Consider the following 5,998-nt stretch of genomic DNA (forward strand, 5'->3'; position numbering starts at 1 on the left):
TTTTCTTTTTTTTTTCTTTCAAATTTCTGAACAAGTGTGTTTCGCTCCATCTCGCTCAACCCTAGACTACTCATATAAATATGAGCCAGCTACTAGCCATTTGATACCTAGCCACAACAACTAGCAATGAAATCTAATTTTTCTCCAATTTCTAAAAATCCATGTTATTTTATTATTAAGAGAATATCCTAAATTTTAAATATAAATAAGCGATTAAACCTCGACAAACAAATAAACCATGACCATGATCTAGCACTCTAGCAACCTATAAGACTTAGTGAAATACAAGTGTCTCTAGCATGCAAATTAATTCGATAAGACTTAACATCACTAAATATGATATCACTACACTAGCATTAATATCACAAATTAATCGAAAAAATCATCTAAGGGATCATGTTATAATGAAAATGCATGAACTATATGAACAAACTAACATAAAAACTACCAAAAAAAACAAAAAAAACTACATGGCAAAATATGCACTATATGAACTAAACTATCATGAATATGCAAACTATATGCTATATGTGACTCACATAAAACATATTCCTTCAACTACTACCCCCAAACTTAAAATATTCACTGTCCTTAGTGAAGGTAATAGTAAGGAATTCAGGCATACCTAATCAGAATCAGGCTCCTCACCCTCAACGGGTGGAGTGTCAAGTGTGTCCGGAGGTTGATACACGGAATCCTCACCAAAAAATTGGCCACTGGATGTCAGCACCGGTGGCTCAAAAAGCTGTCCCCAATGCCTGGGTGAAATAATGCGCAAACCTGTTGTGGATGTCATGCATCACATCCATCCTCCTAGCCAGATGCATGTACTGTGTCATGCTCATGCCAGCTCCCATATCAGCTCCTTCCTCCTCCTCATGTGCCTGCTGCGATGACCCTGCCTCATCTCCTAGCTGAGATCTCCATGTAGTCCTGCTCGCCTGAGTGGCCCCAAGAGCTGGCCTCCCACCAGGTAGGTGGTCAAAAGTATAACCAAGCCCCTTCAGATCGGGCTTGCCTCCATCCCATTCTTGCATCGTATCCAAAGTAGTGATGTCAATAGGAGCACTCGGGATCTGTAACTGCTCATGTGTAGGCCAATGAACACCAACTGCCATGCACAACTTCATCACAACGGACGCATACGGAATAGACCCTGTGGTACTCCCCCTCAAGAACTTCAGGATACCTTGATAAATCACCATCCCCAAATCCATATAATCGCTCTGAAGAATGCCCCATAACAGCCGTGCACGCTCCACAATAATCTCATGCACATGCGAAGATGGCATGATATTAGCACAAATAAACGCGTTCCATACACGGGCAAACCTGTTCATGCTGGAAGCCGAGAACGTAGAATACTCGGTCATACCCCTCTTAATCTTCCAGTGAGTGTCGGGCTGGAACAACGTAGCAATAATAAGATCCAGATCAAAGTCCTCTAGAGTCTTATCATTCCACGTGTCTTGCCCGGGCTTCCTCGCGGGCTGCTCAATCACTGTCCTGATAGCCTCTGCATTGTACTCCACAGTCCTCCCTCGAACCACCATGAAGCCATTCTTCTCAGCCTTCGTGTTTGCATAGAACTCGCGAACAACACTCATGGGAACAACAATGGTTGCCTCGCAAAAAGGAACCCAGCCCATCTCCAAAATCATCTCCAATAGCTTACCATCCTTCCCTGATGGCAGAAAACCTCACTCCTTGATGATCGGCTTCGAGAGAAGTCTCGTATACTCCGCTTCAGCCTCGAGAGTAGAGAACCTCGGCCTTACACCACCCACACTTGAAAAATCGGTGGTGCTGCTACTTACTTGTGTTCTTTGTCTCTTGGGTGCCATTGGAATTGAGTAGAGAGAATAAGAGTTGTGTTTGAGAGAGAATTTGTGTTGAGAATTTGTGAAGTGGTGAAGAAGTTTATGTATGCGGTGTATGTATAGATAGGTGGTGAAAAGAGAATTATATATCGAATAGAAGTGGGATTTGATTATGGAAATAATGGGAGTAATAGGTTTGATTTGGAGAGGGAAATTTGGGATGTGAAAGAATAAAATTTGGTTGGGAATTGATTTTGTAGCAAAAATCCCGATTTTCCCCCATAAAACTGCCTTTTATTTTTTCTGAGTCGGAACCTCGGTGCGGCCGCGCGCTAGGACAGCGCAGCCCCGCGCTACTTCTGCCAAACCGGTGTGGCCGCGCGCTGGAATAGCGCGGGCGCTCCGTGTTTCTGTGTTTTCAGCGTGGGCGTGCGCTAGGACAATGCGGGCGCGCCGTGTTTCTGTGTTTTCAGCACGGCCGCGCGCTAGGAAAACACGGGGGCGCCAGGCTTCTGTAGTCAGTCCTGAATTTTTTTCCATTTTTTTTTTATTTTTTTGTGATTTTATATTTTCTTCTTGCTTCCTCTACTTACTAATGTGCAACAAACTTGGGTTGCCTCCCAAGAAGCACTTCTTTTACGTCGCTAGCTCGACGTAGAACTCGAGATCAAACGGACAATAAAACGGCACTAACCACCTTGGGGTTTACCATATCACCATAATAATGCTTCAACCTCGGACCATTTACCTTGAATGCTTGGCCCAGATCATTCTCAAAAATTTCCACCGGTCCATGTGGAAACACAGTTTTGACAATAAACGACCCTGGCCATCTTGACTTCAACTTTCCAGGAAAAAGACGGAGATGAGAGTTGAACAAAAGAACTTGTTGCCCCAACACAAATGATTTGAGCACTAGACCTCGGTCGTGCCACCTCTTGACTTTTTCCATGTACATTTTGTTATTCTCATAAGCCTGAAGTCGAAACTCGTCAAGTTCATTCAATTGAAGCATCCTCTTCTTTCCAGCTACATCCAAGTCAAGATTCAAAATCTTCAAAGCCCAATATGCCTTATGCTCAAGCTCTATAGGCAAATGACACCCCTTACCATAAACCAACTGAAATGGAGACATTTCCAATGGAGTCTTATATGTTGTTCTATACGCCCAAACAACTTCATCAAGCTTCAAAGACCAATCTTTCCTTGATGAACATACAACTTTCTCTAAAATGCGCTTGATCTCCCTGTTATACACCTCAGCTTGACCATTTGTTTGAGGATGATAAGACGTAGCAATGCGATGATTCACATTATACCTTTTCATCATAGCAGTAAACTTGCGATTGTAAAAATGCGACCCCTCATCACTGATTATGACTCTTAGAGTTCCAAACCTTGTGAATATTTGCTTGTGAAGAAAATTAAGCACCACTTTCACATCGTTCATTGGCAACGTCTTAACTTCAACCCATTTCGACACATAATCAACCACTAACAAGATATACTGATTGTTACAAGATGAGACAAATGGCCTCATGAAGTCAATTCCCCAAACATCGAAGACCTCAAGCTCGAGAAGCACATTAAGAGGCATCTCATCCCTCTTAGACATATTACCCACACGTTGACATCGATCACATTTCAAAATAAACTGGTGAGCATCTTTAAACAAGGTTGGCCAAAAGAAACCTGCTTGCAGAATACGAGCTGGTGTCTTTTCACCACCATAATGTCCTCTATAAGCCGTTGAGTGGCAATCTCGCAAGATCCCCCTGTTTCGCTATAAGGAATACATCTCCTAATGATTTGGTCAGCTCCTTGTCGAAAAAGAAATGACCCATCCCACATATACCACTTCACTTCATGTAGAAACCTCTTCCTTTGAGCATAAGATAGGCTGGGAGGCATGATATTACTCACAAGGGAGGTCACAATATCTGCAAATCACGGTTCTTCTTCTTGCACTCCAAACAACTGCTCATCGGGATAGACTCATTTATCAATGTCTTATCCAATGAAGTAGCATTAGGGTTCTCTAAACGTGAGTAATGATCAGCGAATTGATTTTCAGTCCCATCTGTCCTTGATCTCTAGTTCAAATTATTGAAGCAAAAGAACCCATCAAATCAATCTAGGCTTCGAGTCCTTCTTTGAGACGAGATAACGAATTACAGCGTGATCAGTGAAAACTGTCACCTTAGTCCCAAGTAGATAAGATCGAAATTTCTCAAAACCATAGAGAATAGCCAAAAGTTCTTTCTCCGTAGTAGTATAATTCAGTTGAGCATCATTTAGGGTCTTACTAACTTAGTAGACCACATGAAATATGTTGTTCTTCCTCTGCCCAAGAACTGCTCCAATTGCATAGTCACTTGCATCGCACATCATCTCAAAAGGTTCATTCCAATCAGGTACAGTTATGAATGGTGCCATGATTAAACTCTTCCTCAATTTCTCAAAAGATGCAAGGAACTCGTCATCAAACTTGAAAGGGACGTCTTTCTCTAGCAAACTGCATAATGGCTTCGAAATCTTAGAGAAGTCTTTGATAAACGCCTATAGAAACCCGCATGATCAAGAAAACTGTGAATTCCCTTAACAGAAATAGGAGGAGGAAGATTTTCAATGACCCCCACCTTAGCTTTGTCCACCTCAAGACCCTTACTATAAACCTTGTACCCAAGAATAATGCCCTGTCGTACCATAAAGTGACATTTCTCCCAATTGAGAACTAAATTGGTCTCAACACACCTCTTAAGAACATGTCCAAGATTTTGCAAGCATTCATCAAAAGAATCTCCAAATACAGAGAAGTCGTCCATGAACACCTCCACATTCTGGCCAATCATATCATAAAAATGGCCATCATACATCTCTGAAATGTGGTTGGTGCACCACACAGACCAAAAGAAACTCATCTGAAGGCGAAAGTACCAAATGAACAAGTGAAAGTAGTCTTCTCCTGATCTTCTGGAGTGATGCAAATCTGATTGTAACCCGAATAGCCATCAAGAAGACAATAGTACTCATGACCAGCCAATCTATCAAGCATCTGGTCAATGAAGGGTAAAGGGAAGTGATCATTTCTAGTGGCCTTGTTCAGCTTCTTGTAGTCCATGCAAACTCTCCACCCCGTGACTGTTCTTGTAGGAATAAACTCATTCTTCTCATTTGCTACCACAGTAATTCCACCTTTCTTTGGTGCACATTGAACCAGGCTTACCCATGAACTGTCAAAAATAGGATAGATGATCCCTGCATCCAGCCACTTAAGAATTTCTTTCTTCACTACTTCCTTCGTGATCGGATTAAGTCTTCTTTGTTGTTCAACCGTAGGCTTGCTACCTTCCTCTAGAAGAATTTTATGCATGCAATAAGAAGGGTTGATTCCCTTGATATCTGCTATAGTCCAACCAATTTCCGATTTGAACTCTCTTAGAAACCTCAAGAGCTTTTCCTCATCACTACCTGAAAGATCAGATGTAATAATAACAGGCAAAGTAGATGCATCACCTAAAAATGCATACCTCAAATGCTCAGGTAAATGCTTAAGCTCAAGAGTGGGAGCTTCCTCAATAGATGGCTTGAGGCGTCTAGGAGCTTTGTTCAATTCCTCCATTCCAAGAGATTCAAAAGGCATGTCAATTTTCCTCTTCCAGGGAGAAGCATTCAAATATTGTAATTGTTCTTCACCTTTACTATCTGAATTTCCCAATAAGGCTTTTCTAAGGCATCGGACCTTAGCAATTGATCAAGTTTTGAAGTAACCACATAATTGACCAACTCCACCTTTAAGCACTCCTAATTTTCTGTAGGAAATTTCATAGCATTGAACACAATAAAAGTTACATTCTGATCCAGCACTCGCATTGTGAGCTCACCCTTCTACACATCTGTCAAGGTTCGGCCAGTCGCCAAGAAAGGTCTTCCCAAAATTATGGGAATCTTCTTATCCTTCTCAAAATCCAGAATGACAAAGTCAGCAGGGAAGATGAATTTATCAACCTTGACTAAGATATTCTCCATAATAACTCATGGATATGTAATAGAACGGTCGGCCAATTGCAAAGTCATATAAGTTGGTTTTGGATCAGGTAAGTCCTGCTGCTTGAAGATTGACAAAGGCATCAGATTGATGCTAGCTCCCAAGTCACATAAGCATCTGTCAAAATACA

This window comes from Apium graveolens, chromosome 10, assembly GCF_009905375.1.
Source record: "Apium graveolens cultivar Ventura chromosome 10, ASM990537v1, whole genome shotgun sequence".
Taxonomy (NCBI): domain Eukaryota; kingdom Viridiplantae; phylum Streptophyta; class Magnoliopsida; order Apiales; family Apiaceae; genus Apium; species Apium graveolens.